This window comes from Mus musculus, chromosome 10 (assembly GCF_000001635.26).
Source record: "Mus musculus strain C57BL/6J chromosome 10, GRCm38.p6 C57BL/6J".
Lineage (NCBI taxonomy): Eukaryota > Metazoa > Chordata > Mammalia > Rodentia > Muridae > Mus > Mus musculus.
Genome location: NC_000076.6, coordinates 30,372,248 through 30,394,474, shown reverse-complemented (window position 1 = coordinate 30,394,474; position 22,227 = coordinate 30,372,248). Strand labels below are relative to the sequence as shown.

The 22,227-nt window shown below is 38.3% G+C and overlaps 1 pseudogene; it reads right to left on the bottom strand.

Annotated features, from left to right (window-relative positions):
• Positions 1–19,761: 19,761 nt before the first annotated feature.
• On the bottom strand, positions 19,762–21,253 carry Gm4780 (predicted gene 4780; annotated as a pseudogene).

The following is a 22,227-nucleotide window of genomic DNA, read 5'->3' as shown; positions in this document are numbered from 1 at the left end:
TTAATAGCTGAGTAGTACTCCATTGTGTAGATGTACCACATTTTCTGTATCCATTCCTCTGTTGAGGGGCATCTGGGTTCTTTCCAGCTTCTGGCTATTATAAATAAGGCTGCTATGAACATAGTGGAGCATGTATCCTTCTTACCAGTTGGGGCCTCTTCTGGATATATGCCCAGGAGAGGTATTGCTGGATCATCTGGTAGTACTATGTCCAATTTTCTGAGGAACCGCCAGACTGATTTCCAGAGTGGTTGTACAAGCCTGCAATCCCACCAACAATGGAGGAGTGTTCCTCTTTCTCCACATCCACGCCATCATCTGCTGTCACCTGAATTTTTGATCTTAGCCATTCTGACTGGTGTGAGGTGGAATCTCAGGGTTGTTTTGATTTGCATTTCCCTGATGATTAAGGATGTTGAACATTTTTTCAGGTGCTTCTCTGCCATTCGGTATTCCTCAGGTGAGAATTCTTTGTTCAGTTCTGAGCCCCATTTTTTAATGGGGTTATTTGATTTTCTGAAGTCCACCTTCTTGAGTTCTTTATATATGTTGGATATTAGTCCCCTATCTGATTTAGGATAGGTAAAGATCCTTTCCCAATCTGTTGGTGGTCTTTTTGTCTTATTGACGGTGTCTTTTGCCTTGCAGAAACTTTGGAGTTTCATTAGGTCCCATTTGTCAATTCTCGATCTTACAGCACAAGCCATTGCTGTTCTGTTCAGGAATTTTTCCCCTGTGCCCATATCTTCAAGGCTTTTCCCCACTTTCTCCTCTATAAGTTTCAGTGTCTCTGGTTTTATGTGAAGTTCCTTGATCCACTTAGATTTGACCTTAGTACAAGGAGATAAGTATGGATCGATTTGCATTCTTCTACATGATAACAACCAGTTGTGCCAGCACCAATTGTTGAAAATGCTGTCTTTCTTCCACTGGATGGTTTTAGCTCCCTTGTCGAAGATCAAGTGACCATAGGTGTGTGGGTTCATTTCTGGGTCTTCAATTCTGTTCCATTGGTCTACTTGTCTGTCTCTATACCAGTACCATGCAGTTTTTATCACAATTGCTCTGTAGTAAAGCTTTAGGTCAGGCATGGTGATTCCACCAGAGGTTCTTTTATCCTTGAGAAGACTTTTTGCTATCCTAGGTTTTTTGTTATTCCAGATGAATTTGCAAATTGCTCCTTCTAATTCGTTGAAGAATTGAGTTGGAATTTTGATGGGGATTGCATTGAATCTGTAGATTGCTTTTGGCAAGATAGCCATTTTTACAATGTTGATCCTGCCAATCCATGAGCATGGGAGATCTTTCCATCTTCTGAGATCTTCTTTAATTTCTTTCTTCAGAGACTTGAAGTTTTTATCATACAGATCTTTCACTTCCTTAGTTAGAGTCACGCCGAGATATTTTATATTATTTGTGACTATTGAGAAGGGTGTTGTTTCCCTAATTTCTTTCTCAGCCTGTTTATTCTTTGTGTAGAGAAAGGCCATTGACTTGTTTGAGTGACTCTTAGTTTTAAATGAGTAAAACTTAGGGGTTTTTTTGTTTGTTTGCTTGTTTTTTTTTTTTTTGTCCTTTTTTATATAATGAACTTGTGAATGAACATATGGAATTATAACATTTTCTTTAGAGGTAATATGTCAATTTCTGAATGATTTTTGTGAGGGCATTTTGCAAAATGTTTGATATCTATGGCATATATCTATCTATCTATCTCTATCTCTATCTCTATCTCTATCTCTATCTCTATCTCTATCTCTATCTCTATCTCTATCTCTATCTCTATCTATCTATATATATATATGGAGAAAGAGAAAAATTGTACACTTTAAAGAACAGGTGGAATGATGTAATGATTTTTCTTTCAACAAGTGACAGCATTGAAGCACTTAATGTGTTATAGCTGCTAGAAGTTTATCCATCACAATCTAGGCAGACATATCTTTTCTAGAATTGATCTCAATTTTATTCTTGATGTTCATTCTGTCTCCGTTTGATCCACTTGAATTTTAGGTAAAGTAAAATATCTGGTAACTTCATTTCAAAGGTGGGCTGTTTACTGGGAGGACTTACTCATCTTCTCTTATGGCATCTGACAGCAAGGGTGCATGGAGGACATCTACAGTTGTGTCTTGTCAGGGCACAACTCTGGTTTCAGCTGCCTTTCTCATTTCTGCTGGTATTGGCTAAATAGCATGTGGGCTGTCCTGATCCCAGCCTGAGAAAGAATATCTTATTAAGTATGCTGGTAATTTCTGTAATTCTGCCTGAAGGAGACAATGTACTTTCTTCCAGCCCAGAGGTTTCCTACAAGAACATTGTCATATTGGATTAAGTGACCATCATACTTCAGAATGACTTCATCTTAATTTACTTTTAATCACAGGTGCATAGATCCCATTTCATTATGAGGATACATTCCCAGACACCTAGGATAAGGATGTCAACATATCCTTTTGTGCGATGAAATTCACTTTGCACAAGTGATCAGACATTGAGAAAGGTATTTGTATATTACTTAAACCTAATGGACTATGGCTTCATTAATAGAATGCTGGACTTCATGGATGTTGGAAAAACTTAATTTTTCATACTTTTGTTCTTCTTTCAAAGGGAGTTCTACTTTCCTATTTACAGAGCTTTTGATGGTTAGTTTTGATGCTTATCTTGACAGAATCTAGAATCATCTGAGAAGTGGGCCTGTGGGTGGCTTATGGGGATTATCTTGGTTGTGTTAGATGGGAAGACCCAGACCCAGACCCAGCGGGTGGCAGCATTCCCTGCTGGGGAACTGAGAAACTACTCCCTTATCACAGAAACAGTGAAAGAAACCAAGACAGAGCCTATTCACCAAAAAAGGACTCTGCAATGCACCTACAGCTACTATCTGGTAAATCCATTATTTTGGTTTTAAAACCATAATTTTCTATTTTGTAGTGAACCTGAAAAAGGAAAGTATCATCAGTGAGGAGGTAATATTCTTGGAATTTTATGTGTTTACTCATGAATGTTTCTCAAACATATAATATAGTGCCTTGCAGAAATGTATTTGCTGACTTATGCATTTGTACACGTAGGAGACTAGCCTTCTTTCTCCCATCTCAGCTGTGTGTTTCAGGTTAAGTTTGCTGACTTCTAACAAGGAAGCTGAGCCCTGCCTGTGACTTTGATTTTCAGCTTTGTCTGGAAGAACTCCAGTTCATCCCAAGCTAAGCAGCTTATTCAGACGTCTGTGATGTTGTAAGGAAGGGAGGCTCTGGATGGCTTTCGTTTTTTGTTTGGGCTTGGGTCAGAGCCTCCTATTTATAGTGGAATGTGAGCTGGATGGTTTCAGAAGACTGATACAGACCTTCTCAAAGGCAGCCATGGTGTGGGCTTGGATAGGAGGCCTAGGGGCAGGTTATCATGTTTAAAACCATGTTTTTCTTTATCAGTGAATATTGATGCTGGACAATGAGGTGACAGAAATTTTCTTTCACTGGAGACCTCAGTCTTCTCAGCTCCAGTAGAGTCAGAATCAATGATTTCTTCTCTATGGTTTTTTGTTTGTTTGTTTGTTTGTTTTCCTTTGACCCTCAGTCCAAAGGAGCCCTGCAGACCCAGAGAGGATTTCATTCTAAAATCCAACAACCAAACACATTGATAAATATGTCATTGGTGAATGTGAAGAAAGTGTTTCCAAGAGAGCTTTAGGGACAAAAGCTAGAAGTGAGGCTCATTTCTAGGTATTGTTCCCTACTAATTACCTAGGCCATTATGTAAGAAGTGTCAGCTTTTACCTTCAGAGATAACTAACCAAAAATGAATCAGTCTTGCCTTTTTCTGAATGAACATTACTTGTTTTAGGGTTTTTTTCTCCCAACCATTATATCTGCTCCTTTACCTTTTAATCTCCTACGTAAACCTTCCACGTTCTTTGAAGAAACTCCAGAATCTAAACACAAATTGCAAAACTACATATGTGAATCAACCAACCAAACAATTCATGGAGACTTCACAGGACGAGTTGCATTTCTTGAACTGTTGTAAAGTTAGTGCTTGTGATAACGTCATAAATGCACAGTGCATGACATAGTGAAGCTGAAAAACTGAAGCCTGCTGTTAGTGGACCATGCATGCATAGTTTTACCACTGCAAGCAGGCTTTACCCATTTTCATGACCTGACCTTTGTAAAGATTTGCATGGTGAATCTCTAACTTATAGTAGAAAAAAACTTCAGTTTCTTTTTGACTTCCTTGAGATTATGATTTTTAAATGTAGTAAATGATCCGCAGCCAGGGTATAGCCAGAGCTGAGTCATTACTACACATCTATTATCTATTGAGACATTTCAAGAGAAAATGCTTCCCCAGAAGGCCACCCTTCTGGGCACTGCTTGCCAGAGAAGAATATGGGACTGAAACCCTGGCTTCAACAGAACCTGTTCTTTGTGCTGCAATGAGCATGGCCACCCTGTTGAGAAAGCATTTCCCAGTCTCTTGATATTTTTGCCTTGGGCATAAAAATAGCAAGCTTTCATCTTTGCTGAACCTTGTTTTCATGTCTCAGGGAGATGGTAGCCTTGGGGCTCTTGCTTTTCCTGTGGATGCCAGTATTATAAAAAGGGAGGAATTAGACTTTTCAACCTAAGGAAATATAAGATGAAAACCCATCAGAAAACAACAGTAACAACCCCCACACCTCCCACAACCTCTTTCTTGTTTTAACCTTCAAGACAGACAGACAGACAGACAGACAGACAATTGTTAGCCCTTCCCACAGGTTTCCCTTGCTCTCGTACCCTCTCAGGCTTTCTGTTTTCTCGTGATCCAGTCTGTATGGTCCCTTTCCAGGAATCCTTCTACCCCATTAGCATCTCCTTCCATGCTACTGTGTTTTCCTTTTATTCTAGAGTCTGTGTTTAATTTTCTGGTTCTCTCCTTTTATTCTTATTCTCCTTTTGTCAGCCCGGAGTCTTTTATTTTCTGTGTATTGTCATTTCTTTTCTCTCTCATGACCCATCAGTATTGTACAATTGGCTTGCTTTTCCCTTCTCAGTTTGTAACTCCTTTCACCATACATTATGCATCAAAACAACAACAACAAAGCCCCACAAAATGGATGCCTGTAATAACTCTACACTGTAAATCAAACTTCATATTCTACTTTGCCAAAATCCCATCATAACTTAGTTTCCTTCAAAACGTTCTATGGAAAATTAGATTTATTAACTGTTTTTCCAAAAAAGAAATAGTTGTTCTCACGTGGCAGTGGTTGCTTGGTGACCTTGGGATGAGAGTCCTTTGGTTGGATTCTGGTTACATTTGGTTGCTTGGCCTATGGTATTCTCTTAAGGAAGTCATAGTATTTACTTAACTATTAGTGTCTTCATCTCCTAAAGTCAGAAGGGGAGCTTTTTTGCAAGTCAAAAGTACATCTTCAACAAGCCACACCCCATCAGAGCTCCCTCCCTCTGGAATGTCCTAACTTAAGACTGACTTAAAAAAAAAAAAAGATTTATTTATTTATTTAATAGATAGAAGTAAACTGTCACTGTCTTCAGACAACGAAAAAAGGGCATCAGATCTCATTACAGAGGGTTGTGAACCACCATATGGTTGCTGGGAATTAAACTCAGAGCATCTCTCCAGAAAAAAAAAAAATCAAACCAAACCAACCAAACAAACAAACAGAAACAACCCAGGATTCTGCAGTGATGTGTGTGTTTAAGGATGTGGACAAAGCACAAACTAGATATAAGAAACATGGGTGAAATAATTTGCTAAATGAAAACAATTGTGAAATTGCTTCTTATGAACCAGAGGAATTACACAGAGAGTCCATGCCACATGGTGCTCTCTAGGGTGTCCTTGCAGATCAACTAGCTCCCTACCTGTAGGAATGGAATTTTGATGGTGGTTTCCCCTGGCAGACTGCCTTCTACTGTAGCAGCCCTTAGAACATTTAACTCCTTCCCAGCTATAAGTGCTGCCTGTTCAGGGTTGTAATTCCTATGGAAAAAGGACCACCAAAGTACTTTTTAAAAATCTGCTTAAGTCCAGTAAAGTTTATTCTGGGGAGATAAAGGAGATAATCATTGAAAATTGCTGTAGGTATTTTTAGATCATTATATAGGAACAAAAGTCATGCTTATGTCAAATCTATTTTCTCAAGACTCACTCAGATATTTTCTAATAATGGGGGGATGGTGTTGGTCCTAAGAGAGGAAGCGATATGGCATGAATTCCACCCAGAACTGCAGCCTGTGGCAGATACATTGGTGGAATGGTTCCATTCATTATCTTATGGTGCTGATGTTGATGGGTCACCAAACATTAAGCGCCCAGCTATTTTTAATTACTCCATGTTGTTGAATTGCAGTTGATTTAAGAAAAATTGAGCCCAACAGTTTTTTTTTTCTTTAGCTCGCCATTATAGTCTTTAATGTGAAAACTGGGGAAGGAATAGTCACAAAACAGCTTGTCACAAGAGCAGAGGGAATGATAATACTGTCAAGCAGAGCTTCTTTTGTGTTGTACTCTCAAATCAGGCCTTGAGAAACCATGTCTTCAATTTGCTCTTTTGAAAGTTCAAATGGTTTCCACTAGTAGTCAATGAAACACCAAAGTAGATGATAATATTCCTGGAGTGAGTGAATTGCTTGATCAAAATTAAGAAAAAAATATGAGTAAGTGGTTTTTCTTTACTTAGCACCCTCTTTTCTTGATTTTCATGTTCTGAATTACTTCTCCTTCAGTACGTTTAGCCAAGGATCCAAACTTCTGTCAGTGTTGGAGCCAGGGGTGTTCCTAAGGTGTCATGCTGACAAAAAAAGATATTTGGAGTAATGGCTTGCTGGTCTGTTTGTGACAGTGAAACCCTAATTTTGTAGGCCATCTGTCTTTCTCATCAGACAGAACCCCCAAGCAGAAACTTTGGGAAAAAAAAATCTGAAGAGTCTCTGGTAGTTATGTGAGTCCTACCTCATAGTTGTTGGGCATCACATAAAATGTGAACAAGTATATCCTCCTTAGTTTAAGCTAGCTCTAGTTTAAAGGAGAAAAGATTTGAGCATACATTTTTGATTCTTGACACCTCCTTGTGTCTCCTTGCTCTCATTGCTATGTCGGTGGGACATGCTTATAAACAGAATATCTGAAATTACTCCAGGTAGTAGGTTATCAACCTTCATTTATTTGGACCAAGACATTACTCAGCTGACAACTTTTTATCAATAACACACTCTTAGTTTTATATTGTAGGATAGATTTTCTTCTCCTAAGTTTTCTTTATCCATTTTTAAGAAGAAACAAGTTAAAAACTTGAATCAGAATATAATAATTTGGCTAATTTTTAATTTTTTTATTTTGGGAGAAAATCCAAAATATTTCTTGAATCATTTTGAAAGAAAAGAACTTAAAATAAAATTTATTTTTCATTAGCGTTCTTATTTATTTATGTTGTGTATTTTTGACTGGGTGAGAGGACATGGGTGCTATACAGAGGTTGGAGGACAAGCTGTGGGGATCAGTTCACTCCTACTATATAGGTCCTGGGATTGCACTCTCAGTTGTCAGTCCTGGCAACAGGTGGCTTTACAGTCAAGTTATCTTAACAACCATAAAATAAAATAATTCTATAAGTAAGCCAAGTTTTTTCCATTTTTTAGAACTTTGTAATAGAACATATGTTTCTCAGGGTTCTGTTTTGATAGATGAAGGGAAACTGCTGACTGTTGTAGTGGAATGTTCTAGAAACAGGTCTCAAATGTAAAAACCAAGCAAATCCCACCATTCTTTCTCATCACTTTGATCACTAAAGTTTTTTACATTTTTCTAAATCTTTGAGACCAAAGTATGTTAAAATTTAGCTATGTTTAAAAAAAGCAAAAAACTCCACTTTCTTAGAATCAGTCTTACTTTTAAAAATATGATTGATTTTATAAATGTTATTTTTAATGGGTTTGGAATCTTTCAGATTCCAAAGTTGGTGACACTTTCTAAAATACATATACCTGATGTTTGAGTCAGTCTGTTTTCCCAAGGATACCAAAAGTAATGAGCTTGAAGTTGTGAGCTTATTCTACAAACCAGAAAGATGCTCAACACTAGTGAATCCCAGGGCTTCATTTCTTTCTAAGGGTGCTGCTAGGTTGTGCCATAAGCACGTCACTTGAACATGCTCTAGCTTTATGACAGCATCTGTACTTCATATCACTGTAGACAATTTAAAGAACAACAATAGGCTTGGTTCTCGTTCAAATGTAATTTCTCCTGAGAGCATTTGGAATTTGCAGTGGGTTAATGAAAAATGTCAGTCAATAGTCCAGTTCACAAGGTTTCCCCTGGCTAATGGAATTTTTCCACTACTCCCAGGATTAAGAGGAAAATATGCAATAATGGGCCCAATATTTGAGATGGGTGGCTTACTTTTCTCTCCTGCTTTTCAATATTTCTCTTTGCTGCACTATTGGTGTAAGGATGGCTGAGATGTTGCTCAGCTCTCAGAGGCAAACTTTTTAGGAGCCAGAAACGGCTCTAGTTAGAATCTTAACATATTGATTAACATGTGTTACAGCATTCTGTGTTCAGGAGTCTACCATGAAGAAAAGCTAACCCATCCTGTATCCCTAAAAGCACTGAGGGCAGCAACAGATTTCTTCCTTCCACGAGGCCTAAATTTCCCATCTTTAATGCTCCTCCTTCTATTCCAATCCTTTGTAATATGCAATAGGCACCAGAGAGGGCCAAGAATTTTGTTGCTGCCATGACAAAACACTAAGTGTATTGTTGTTATTTTCTAGTGTGTTTGCTTTCAGAGAACTTGAGGTAAGGGGAGGCAGGAGTCAGTTTAGTTTGTGGAATAAGTAGGAAGGTCCAAGAACATGGCAATGACAAAGATGTCAGGCTTTGGTAGATGGGCAATGGGATACTAAGATATAGTGTTTAGGAAAGAATAATGTTTAGGATGGATGATTCCTAATAGTTTCTATGTGCTAACATACCACAGAACAATTGTGTTCCATTATCTACAACAGGAACTTTCTATAACACTCTTTCTAGAAGTGCGCAGTGGTATTGGCGGCAGTGTTGGTGGTGTACACCTTTAATTCAAGCACTCAGGAGGCAGAGGCAGGTGGGTCTCTGTGAGTTCAAGGCTAGCCTGGTTTACAATGAGTTTCCAGAGAGACCCTTTCTTATAAAAGCAACCCAATCCAACCTAACCCAAACTAACTAACTAACTAACTAACTAACTAACTAACTAACTAACTAACTAACTAAAAACATGAATAAGCTGGGAAAGGCTGGTGGTATAAGGGACATATATGGAAGATGGGCTGCACCAGATGTGCTATGAGGACTCACTATGCCTTCATTAAAATTTTGGGCTAGACAGCTACCAATAGGTGTTTGCTGAACCTGACAGTTTCTAATTTCAACTGTGCTTAATAAAAGTTCGACTGCCCTTACTAAGTTTAAGGAGTCTGTTTATAACACAGAGTGCAAATGAGAGAAGGATATGTAAAAACATATGATTTGTTTTGGCAAACCATCTTGAGGGGAGATTGTTACAGTAAAAATTTTTGTATAACATGTAACAACCCATTTCTACCTTTCTGACAGATCATAGACATAAATTATAATTCTGGCCTTCAACTCACCCTCAAATAGCTATCTGTCCTCCTTTCCCACTCTCTGAAGATGAAAGAAAGGAAGTAGTTGTTCATAAGGTGTACGAAATTCTCCTGCTTTGGTTATTGGTGAGAAATCTTGCATTTCATCAATTTGGCAAAGCAGGAGATGAACACACTATAAGTAGTCAGTTGGTGGGTAGACTCAGAGATGAGAAGCATAAGGAAAATCAACCCCATGATTTAAAACAAACTTTAAAACAATTGGGCTGTGAGTGGATTTTAAATGATGCTCTAAATACACAGCTACTGTCCATGATCATTTTCATGGAAACCAAAGTAACTCAGCAGCTCCCAGTATATTATCACAACTATGGCCTCAGACAGTGAACTAAAGAAAGCTGTTTGTCTTTGTCTCCAAGTGTCTATCTTGGAACCAGAGAAAATTTCTCATGGTGTATCTTGTTACCACTGTGTTGCACAAGGAGACTGTCTGGGGAAATAAGAGTAAAAGCTACAAGTAACTAGGTGGGAACTATTGGTTTTCTATAAAATGAAAGGGAAGCCCTGGTCTAGGCTTTCTGTTACTAGGAGCTGGCTAGATTTGCAAATTCTTGGATCTTAAAGATTGGCCTCTACATTTGGAGCATTGACCTGGGAAACACATTTTCCTTCTTTGTGTTTCCTCTGGCTCACTCCAGTGGCCTGCACCTTTTTGCTGTACCTCAAGAACAGCTTTGGAGGAGGGCTGGGTGAAAAGAGAGGACACAAGGTGTAGTTCTTCTAGTCTAAATTAGGATTTCAAATGCAAAGAGTCTTAGTCATGGAAATCAAAAGAACAGTCTCATTTTAGATGGATCTATACTCTCTGCTGGTTAAGCATGACGAATCTCACAAGAGGCACCAGACGTTTTGGGGTGTGAAGTTTGAATCTGTACTGTTTGACGTCTGTTTGGCTGCCATGACCTTCAATTTAGCAAAATGTGGAAATTTCATTATGGCGTTCTACCCATATAATGAGGAAAACTCCATCTGTCTCAGTCCCAGATCCCCAAAGTAATGTAGCCTTAACCACACTTTCCTATATGTTACACACACAAAGTAAATGAAGACATTGGTTCCCTGAATGCCAATATAAATTAAGTTTCCCTTCTTGTAAAATAGAAACAATACCAAGACCCATTGGATATCACAGACCTCTTGAGCAGAATAAAAAGACTTAATTAAAGTGTGACATAGCTAAACAGACTTCCTTTTCACTGTATATCTAAACTTGAATGATCCTTCCCTTCAGGCCTGATCACATTTACTCTTGGTGACAGTCACTATAACACAGTCTCTGATATGATGTGACATCAAAAGTATTTGAATGTGTGGTAGTGAGATGGCTGTTGCAGGTCCCTGCACATAACCCAGTCATAATATTAACATATTGCCAATGGAACACAAGTATTGAAATCTTTTATGTTATCTACAACTCTACAGTCTCCAAACCTCAGCACTGAGCAGTATTTGAACCCAAGTAACCCCACCAAGAGAGACTGGTAAAGCTTAGAAGTAGACTGGTGCGTCCAAGAATGAGGCTCTGCTGTCATCTCATCTGTATGGGGATTACAGTACCAAGCAGCCACTACAACTCTACATGCTTGGCCCTGTTGTTACTCATAGGTTTTTAAAGTTTTCTGTGCATATGAAGACAGTTTTTTCTTTTCATTCCTAAGGGTTTGGCTTCATCGAGAAGTCAGTTATGGAGCCAAAATACCAGAGAGGCTATTTTTAATATAAGAATTAGTTTATCTTGTGATTGGGACTGAGAGGGGAAGGGAAAAGCTACAAAGGAATATCCAGATATCGGATTTAGCTGATTAGATGTGGCACCTGGCATACTTGTTGAGCAAGCAAGCATTGGGACCTGAGTTCAAGTTCTCAGCACCCATGGACATCTCAGCTGTATGTGGTGCTGAGATGTGATCCCAACAATAGAAGCTAAAAACAAGAGAATCTCAGGGACTGGACACCCAGCATGTCCAGAACTAATGAGTCCCAGGTAGAGTGAGAGAGCCAGTTTGAGGAAATAGAGTAAAAAGAGGTAGAAGATAGCTAATATCATGTTCTGCTCTCCACCTACATGTGCTCACAGCTACCTCACCATGTGTGAGGTCAGAGTGAGCCCATGCAACACACACACACACCATACAAATAAAAATGTTACCATTAAAAATATAAACATCAGTGGATATGTTCCTATTCAGTTAATGCTCAACAGATGTCCCAGTTGGTATTGTTCACTCAGGAAATGATTAGAAGTAAAGTTTACCTTGGCGACTTAAAACAGCGACTCTTCTAAGTGTCTATGAAAATGAAGTTTTTAGAATGAAATGATCTAAAGATAATGTAAGTATACATAATTCTGACAATGCTCACTGTTGTTCATCAGGAAAACAGACTCTGGGAGGCTGGAGAGATGACTCAGGTGAAGAACATATACTATCTTATAGAAGATCTGAGATTAGATCTGGTACCCACTGTAGGCAGCTCACAACCACCTGTAGGATGACTTCAGCTCCAGGGAGCTCTGGCCTCAGTGGGCACTGGACTCATCTGCTTATCTCCACCAGCATGCACGTAATTGAAAATAATAAAAATAAGTATTTAAAAAAGAAAAGCAGCTTCCAGAGTTGGGGATACAGTTGAGCATTAGAGAATTTGCTTCACATGTACCAGGTCCTGGTTTCAATAGCTCACATTGGACAAATAAAGAAGTCACTGTCACCATTCTTTCACTGAGAAAACACAAATGTTCAGTTTTGCTTAAAAATGACATTATAAAGCAGATTTTGGTCTATGATATGTATTCACCAAAAGGCCAGCTTGTTCAGGAGGCAGGAATAGACAACTCTTCCCCAGGGTTGGTGAAATCAGTATATCTGATATAAGTAGACACAATGGGGTTGGAAAGGGGTCTTAGTAATAGTAAACAAGCCTGAATTGGCAAACTCCATGAAGCACTGGAGCCTCTGGTTAAGCACAGGGGTCATAATACAGCACCACTCAGTATAATGAGCCCTTTACTGCTAAGGCCAATAAACATATTGATGAAAAGAGAATCCAATCCAGCAGACATTATACATGACTATACAGTTCTTAGAAATAAACGACAACTCAGCTCTGGAAACAAGAAACTTATCTAATTGACTAATTAAGGGAGGTGATGGGTTATCTTGTCAAAAAGAAAAGGAATCAGAGGTTCCCAGAACACTTTAAATGATCTCCATAATGGATCTCCATAATGGATTATTTTAGGAGGAGCATGGATAGTTTATTTTCACAAATCAGCTTTGGTTTTTCTCGATGAAATGAATGAACAAGAAGCTTATTAAAGTGATCGTAAAAATTCTTCTTTTTAATTGTTTATGCAGTGAGGATGACAATACGTGACAGCTTGATGTATGGAGAGTGTATACTTGCTGACATCAACATCAATTATAGTGGAAGAATGTGACAGTCCTTCAACCCTCCATCCACACATCCAAGATAGATGTAGAACTGACAAAGAAATAAAAATTAAGGTGACTCATCTAGATGCCAGAGGTTCCTGTGTCTTGTTTAATGGTAGCAAAAGAAATGTGAGCTGACATAAAAGGTAAAATGACTGAGTGAACTCAAGTTATCACATTCTCTCAGAGACCAGAAAAATCAATAACTTTTACAAAGTGGAATGAAATCATTAAAGAAGACCCTAGTGTAAACACCATTGACTTATTATAACTTCGTTCCCAGCTTTATGAAACAGACATGAACAAGAGCATTACATTATAGTATTAAAGCAAATGTTTCAAAAGGTTTAGATGCCATCATTATTATGAAATAGTAACATATTATTTTTATTAATTCAGTGCAGATATATAGTAGAGGCAAATAGAACTGTAGTCTTTACATGAGAGACAACAATTCAACAGCAGGTTTTAGCCTCCTTTAACCCTTGTTGTGAACATCCTAATTTTTTGTTTAGCTATTTCTTCTGTCATGATAAAATATCTAAAATGATGTTCATATTACTCTTTCTTACATATGTGTAGTTAAGCTCCAGACATCTTTCTGTTGCTTCCTCTTTCAGAGGAAAGATTCCATTCTCAGTGACTCAATACCACTGGCATACACTTCCTATTTCATCAGTGTTTAGACATGCTTACCATTTTCAGCTTGACCTATGTTGAGCAGGTCATCTGAACATTCTCTGTTCTTCTTTTAGCTTGAGTCTTCTCTCAAGTGGGAAAAGCAGGGTTGTCCTAATCCTTGGCTGGTTTGCTGTTGCTTATCAACCTATTTCTCTGGTCTCTTCCTCTTCCTCCTCCTCCTCCTCCTCTTCCTTTTCCTCCTTTTTCTTCCTCCATCTTTCTTCCTCTTCCTCCTCCTTCTTTCCTTTTGGTTTTTTCTTGTTCTTGTTCTTGTTCTTGTTCTTGTTCTTGTTCTTGTTCTTGTTCTCCTCCTCCTCCTCCTCCTCCTCCTCCTTCTCCTCCTCCTCCTCCTTCCTCCTTTCCCTCCCTCCCTCCCTTCTTCTTTTCCTGTGTGATTTATCCTTCAGTTACTGTTTAAGAAAGCTAAGCAGGAGAAAACATTTTTTTTTCTACCTACACTATGTATGAGAGCTTTCGCAGGTATGGTACTTTGGGTGAGAATCACGTGCCCTTGGGATTTTAATGATGTCACCTTACTCTCATTTTTTGCTCTTTTGAAGTCTCAAGGCTATTTTCAGTGCAGCCCCACTTGTGGGATTTCCTTTTCTCTCTTTGGAAGCTTTCAAAATCTCTTTATTTCCAGAGTTTTGAAATCTATCCCCAATATGTTCTTACTCCATTATTTACTATACTAGAAATTTAATGGAATTTTCAGCTCAGGACACAATTGTTCTCTGTGATTACTGTATGTGTTATTTTCTTATGTTAGTTATTGTGACTCTTTATTTCCTTCATTTTTAACTATCTTTCTTTCTAGAACCCCCCAGTATTTAGATATCTTTCTCCAATTAAAAGAATTATTCAATCTTTCCCCTAAATCTCTTTAACTTTATGGTTTTTCTTGTGTGTCTCCTGGCTCATATGTGAAACACAAAAATTTAATTTTCATCTTTTAAAATTTCAAGTGCCCTCTTCTGTTCTTAGAATTCTCCACATCAAAGCACTAGTATTCTTTCTTTTTTTTGTTTCACTGGATGCAATAACACCTTTGCTTCATCCTCTGAAAGTGTCACTAGTGTCTTTAAAGGGTTTATGCTAGACATTTGTTGTTCACTTCAGTTTATCCTTTAGAGAAAAACTTATTCCCTAAGACCACCTCCTGTTTGGTGGTGCTACTATATAAAGATGGGAGGGCTGTGAGTCCATCTTGGGCTAACTTAGCCTGATTCTGAAAAGCTAGTCTAGAGACAGAGATGGAAGACGAAGCTGTTATGAAGTTAGATTGGTATTAGGTTCTTTCCTGACTTGCTTGTTTTTGCTTTGTCTCCTCTTAGGACATGCCCCAGCAAATACTCAGTATGCTCAAGTCAATTTCCAGGTCTGTATCATAGGGAATCAAAGCTGTGATTGCTTTTTTCTCCACAGAGTATATCTGCTTCTTCTAAATTACACTTATTTTGTTTATTTTAAAGCCCAACTTCTGTTTAAGACTTTCTAACAACCTTATTTTAAAATAGCATTTACTGGGAGATTGAGAATGCATTTTATTGATGTTTTGTTTTTAACCACAAGGTAGAGAAGCTGAGGAAGCCAGTTGTTTCTTTGGCACTTTTAGATCTTTTACCATGGCTCAGACTATTTCTCCCCGGGTGGCAAAAACAAGCCTCATTACCAGCTTTCTAGAATGTTAAGGGGACAGTGTGAAATATTGTGCTGGTGGTATAAATGTTTTAATGTAATAGTATGTGCTTTTATTGTGGAACTTCACATTCAGTTTTGGTTCCAGCTGGAAAATCTATTAAGCTCTGTTTCAAATAATCTCAAGAAATCCTCTTCACTCTCACTTTCAGTGGTTCATGGCTTCAGAAATTGTGTGAATGACCCCATATAGGCACTGTAACTAAATATGGGGCTCATGCATATTTTGGCAATATTAAAAAATCTCCAAACATAGAACAACTGAAATTTAATTCAAAATCAAGCACATCATGACTCTGAGGTATTTTGACAGCACTTGCCTGTGCTGTGTCATGTGAGTTCACTACAACCTGGGCTCTGATAGGCACAACACAAGCAGTTTGCATGGCCATGCAATACCAACACATGTGTTCCTAAACAATTTTGCTTGGGTTAAAAGTTTATGTTTTGAATTATAGTATTTTTTACTGTATCTGTTCTTATGGATGTCTAATAATTTAATTATAAAAAACAAAAATCTAATGTTTTTTACTACCATATTACCATATTATGTTAGATTGCTGGATTTAAAACCTGTTTAAGTTATTGAACTGAATTTTAAAAAGTCAACTATATAGAATTTGGCATAAGATTGGGGCAGGATTTCCAACAATTTCTGACATACCTGGTAAACATACATCTACTGTTTTGTTCAATGAAGTTTTCTTAACATTGATGATCATAAAATAAAACTGTCGAAAAACTCTGGAATTATGTCCCATGGTATCAAATATTCAGGTGAGATTTACTTCTTTATATAAAAATAAAAAGCACATCCTAGCCAGCACAGAAAATTCACAGATTTTCTTTTATCTCTTATAAATGGTAGAATTATATGTATGCCCAGTAATTGTTTTAAAATAAAATTATTATTTGTCATCAGTGAATGTCTGATTTGTATACTTATTTTATATATCTGTATATGTAAGTTTATGTAAATATCAATCAGGTGAAAAGGATTATGAGTGATAACAATTTATAAAGCCCTCTATTGGGATAGAGGTGGGGATAAGCTAGGGAGTGTGGTACTAGAAAGTGATTGGGAACATTTGATTTGTTCTCATATGAACTTGCTTTTTCTTTATCAGCTCCCTTACTCTTTGAGGTGAACTTATAATATTCCTTTCAGGGATTCATAGTAAAAATTGTTTCTTGTATAATCTGTCCCTCTGTGAATTAATGGAGCTGTCTCTTCTCAGCTAAGTGGGATACACTATTTCACATTTCATGATTTTGTTGAAGTGGTTTACCTGCTCTGTTCTCTGCATTTATTCTCTTTGATTATGCATATAAATATCTTTTTAAATTTCTATATTGTCATTTAAATGGACTTTGTAAAAGGGACACAGACCCATGTTTTGCTTGAACACATGTGAAGCCACCAGTTTCACATCAATCCCAGGAACACCAAGCATAGAAAAACAATGCAGGCAATGACTTATTACATTTTTAGTTGCTTCTCCTGTTAAAGAATTGCAATTAGAAAGCCAGAAAAGGTGTCAATAGTCACATGTACATATTTTAATTTTCCAAAATTAGAAATATGAGTACCATCCATTTGCAATAATTGATTAGGTATGAGTCCTCGAGAATTAACATCATTATGTAGTAGAAATGAGAAACTGAAGAACTGAGAAATGAGAAACTGAGAAACATGAAGAAACTGAGGACATTGGAGATATAAGTCTTTACAATCTGACTTGTATACTTTCTAGAAATACCAAATTGTTGTCTTAAACTATTGATGTAAAGAATGAGATTGTATGGCCAATTGTTGCTGTGTAAAGCCTATAATCTGCCTGGTATACAAATCAGCTATGGCATTACCCTAAGGCATCTGTCCAGGCAACCTAGTATGAGTTCTCAAATGTCCTATAAAGTTAAGGAATATTATATTCTCTTAAATTGAGTGCACTTACATAAACAAATGGAAAATCTGAGAATTAGAAATATCTAAGAAAGGAACAATCCCAAGCCATTGTAAGCCATGAACTATATATTGGCTATCAGTATTTAAATTAAAACCTTGATTTTTCAACATTTCAAAAATAGTTGCTACAGCACATAATTCAGTAACCTGTGCTGAAGCAGGGGGAAACTCAAGAGAGTAAGCATGTGATCCCATTATATAAGATGCTTTCCCATAAGATGAGCCATTTGTAATTACAGTAAGCACTTTCTCTATTGACTATATACACAAACTTATAGGAAATAAAAAACATTCATAGGAGCAAATTGTAACAACTTGTCTTTTGGATAACGATTATCAATTTTGCCTAAAAAGTTTGTCATGCAATAGGCCAAATATCAGTATTGTCCAATAACCAATTTAATTGCTGTTTGGAATAAGGAATAAATATGTCATCAGGTTCTTAAGACATTCTTTCCAAAATACTTTTATGATTTTTATCCTACAATTCTGTATTAACACAGCAACAGCTTCATAATAGGGTGTTCAAACTTTACTTGGAGATGAAGAAAGATGAACCCACATTAATGTTTCCTTTTGCCAAAGAATTGCTGTGGGCACATGGGTATCTATAATGCAAACAGACAACAATTGATCTATAGTCTATATAATTTATCTGCTGTTGGATAACGCTTCCTCTACTTTGTTTGTACAAAGCTATTTGTCCCTAACTAGTTAATTTGCATCCCACTTAAGAACGTCAAATAGAAGCTTAAGCTCTCCTGTGATGAGCTGAAGGTGAGGTCTTAGCCAATTAACATCTCCTAGAAGCCGCCTAAATTAAGTAAACTATCTTTTTTTATTTGAATTTTCTGCACCACAATTTTGTTTAGGATATAACTGAGGTCCCAAATATTGAAAAAGATATTGCCTTTGAATCTTTTCTTGAGCAACAACTCCTCCAAAATTTTAAAACTCGTTTTATAAGAAGAGCAAAGGCTTGTAGCAAAAATGCTTTTAGAGAGATCTGCTAATAAAATACCCTCCATATAATGAGAAAATACACTGAAAGATTCAAAACCCTAACTTCTTGAATTGAAGCAGAGACTATTTTTTTTTAACATAACGTAAGGCTATTAGCAATTCCTTGAGGCAAAACTTTCCAATCTCTTCATAGGCTCTTCAAAATTACAAGCTCACTAAAAGCAAACCCTTTACAATCATCAGGATGCAAAGGAACAGTATAAAAACAATCTTCCAAATCCATAATAATTCTATATGCATTTCCTGGAAAGGCAGCTGGAATTGGCAAGACAGGTTGCCATGCCTCTCTACAAATTTCATAGCCTCATTAACCTTTCATAAATCTTAAGTTTGAACTATGTTTTGGATTGGTGGAATAACCAATCCCTTGGAGGAGAGTGAGTACATCAGCTCCAGTGTCTATGAATCCTTTAAAACTTTTTTCTTCAATTAGTATTATTTTTTGTTTTGGTATTTTTTTGGGGGGGTTAACTTTGTTTTTATTGAGCCTGATAAAATACAGTTATCTGATGGTTTCTCAATTATGTTATTTTAATAAAATAAATTAAATTTAGGTTTAATGGCTACTGACTCCTTCAAAAGTAATATCAAACTCGAAGTGCGGGCCCTACTTGTTCAGTTTCTTGTGCAGACAGAACTCAAGGAGCCTCCTCTGCACTTACATGAACAGCCAAGCAAAAAGCACACAGATAATAACAGTTTTTTTACAAAAATAAATTCAGATTTAGGACAAACTTGCTCTTTCTTGGCTCCAGTTCTTAGACAGAGGAGTGACTGCTCCATTCTCCCACAAAAACCAGTGTAGAGCCTACTTTATAGTGGAGAACAAGCAGTTTGTGTGTGAGTCCTATGTCTTGTGCTCTCAGTACAAGGGGAGAGTAAGATGGCGTCTCTCTGGAGATCTTCACAACTGCACACACCTGTTGACTTGAGACACTGGAAGGAACTCAATAGCCACCCTCACAGTCATAAAAGTCTACACTATGGTACAGCACCAATATGACCAAATGTGTTCTTACTACACAGTTGCGTAAATTCCAAGGCTCAACAACTATATTAGAGATGGTCACTGCAGGGGAGCCTTCTACAGGGCTGGTGATGTCTTGGCAAGAGAAAAATAAAAACAAAAACAACAAGAACAAAAAACCAGATCTGCTGCTTTATGAGCAGCTGCAAGTTTACTGTTGCTTAAGGAAGAAAGTCACAAAAGAAAGATGGCAGTCAGGTTTCATTTAAAGCACTCAATTAAAACAGCTGGACCACATAGCTGGTCCCTGAGAAAGGGACTGGAGGTACAACTGAGAGCTCAACTCTAAATGTCAAGATTCCATGGACTTGGTGATCTCCCTTCTCTTTCCAGGGGGACTCACTACTGTACTCAAATCCCGGTACCATGTCACCACGGGTCAGTGTCAGATGCGTCTGCACCATGCCTTGGAAAGTTGACTACAGAGCCCAAATGAAGGCATTAGCACTGACTAGGGTTCTGATGACTCTACTCCAGAAAGGTGCATGAAAAGGCCTCCTAGCACTATCACATCCACATTATCAGTGCTGGGGACTTGCCGGGTTTCTTGGTTCTCGATAAAATCCCAAAGCCACACTGAGTTAAAGAACCTCACAGTTCCTTCAGAGTTTAGCTGCTTCCGAGGTTTCTCTGGCTCTGCCAGCCGCCCATGAGGGTAAGCATGGTGGTAAAGGCACTTGCTTCCAAAGGGGCAGGTCCCCTTGTCTTGTTCAAAGTATTTACATGCCTTTTCCCTCATTCCCCGTTTGAAAGCTTCAATTAATTCATTCCTTTTATTCCGATTTTCTACCCAATACACACTTGGAATTACAAACTCTGATATCACACGGCACTCTGGACAAGACTTTATGATCAGGTTTTCAAACTGTTTGGCACATTGCCATTGATGGATGCAGGACAGGCAGTAGGTGCGGCTGCAGTTGGAGAGAACGCCAAAACTCCTCTCAAAAGCAGATGCTTTCTCAAGGATCACCTCCATACAGATGCTGCACACTTTGTCCTGGCTCGCCTGGAAGGCAAACGCCTTGTCCATCTCATGTTCAAATGTCAACATACACATCTTCTCATGAGCTTTCCTTTGTTCTGGGTCAAGGGTGGAGGAATCGAAGCCTGAAGATCTCACACATGTTCCCATGCAGGTAGATATGGGCATCTCCAAACTGGCACTCCCCAGCAGCAGCATAGGGACACAACTGAAGCTCATTGCTCCAGGAGCTGCTGGCCTCCAAGTCATCCAGGCCAGTCCTGATGGCATTTAGGTAGGAATGGGGCGTCATCTCTGGGCTGTTCTGAAGGTCACTGCAGCCACCTGGATATTTCACTGTGCTTGGAGGAGTCTTGTCTTCAGCCAGACCAGTGAGATTGAGGTCTCTGAGCACCAGCGTATTCTTCTCCTGCTTTCCAGGTTCATTTGAATGTGTCCTCATAACAGATGTGGCAATGTGGAGGAGGGTGAGGACTATGCAGGCCTGAGGAGGGTGAAGGGTTGGGTGCAGGACCCACAGCTCCACCTGCTGCAGTTGGGGGCTTTGTATGATCATATCTGCAATGTGCACCACAGGCGCAGTAGCCTTTCTGGTAGTATTTGCAGATGGTGGACGGCTTGCTGTTCACCAAGTCATGTGAGAACAGGCACTGGCTACCTTAGAGACATACACCATGCATAAAATACCTGCAGGTGACCTGCTTGGTGCTCATGGTGGTGGGGCCACTGGCTGGAGTTGCACTGAAATCTCAGAGCGACCAGTACTGTGGCCCAGCCCAGCCCAGCCCAGCCCGCCCCAGGCAAGTAGTGGGTCACTTCTGCGCTCTCCACTATCAATTGTACATTACTTCTAAGGTGCCGGCTGGAAACCTAACCACCATCATCATCAATTAGTAATTTAAGGTTAGATCTCTTATTAGTAATAGATTGAACCCAGTACACATCAGGAATCAAAGCCACCTTGTCTTTTTCTCATTCTTTACAAAGACAAAAGCAATGCCACACAAGCCTCTGCTGAGGTGGCTCTAAGCTTAACATTAACTCAAATGTAAATGTTTACAGCATTCCCCCCCCCCCCCCCGCAAGGCAGCACCCATAGCCAGACCCTGATTGTACGAGGGTCCAATTTCTGTCTCCAAAAATTCTACCAGCTGCTTTTATCAGTTCATCCACAAATTCCTGAAATGGTTCATCACCTTGTTTGATCCCAGATAAACTCCCACTGAGATCTACTTTCCAATCTTTGGGTTGAGGGGTTAAATTTGCTTCTACCACTTTATCTAATAAAGCTTGTGTAAAAGGGGGCAGCAGGCTGGTACTTGCTACAGCTGCTTTTAACTCTTTTATTACTCTTGCAATCATCTCCACTTGCTTGATTTTTTTTTTCTTTCTTTCTTAATTACAACTATGGGTGAGTTAAAAATCTTGAGACTGTGATCGAACTGCAAACTGCAGCCAATGGAACACTGGCAGTTTAAACATAATCTTCAAGTTTCTCTTGTAACACCAGAGCACAATCACAACTTTGGAAAACAAAACCCAATCTTTAAAAGTGTAAACAACCCATTCTCTTTAAAAATCAATACCAAGGGCATTGCTTTCACATTAAAAAGTTTGGCTGCCAGTTGTTATATATGAATGCATGGCAGTGAGCTTTTAATGTCTCATTAAAGAGACATTGTTTTAAATCCTGTCCTTTATAAGTCTAGTTTCTAGGATAAGAATTACATAAAATA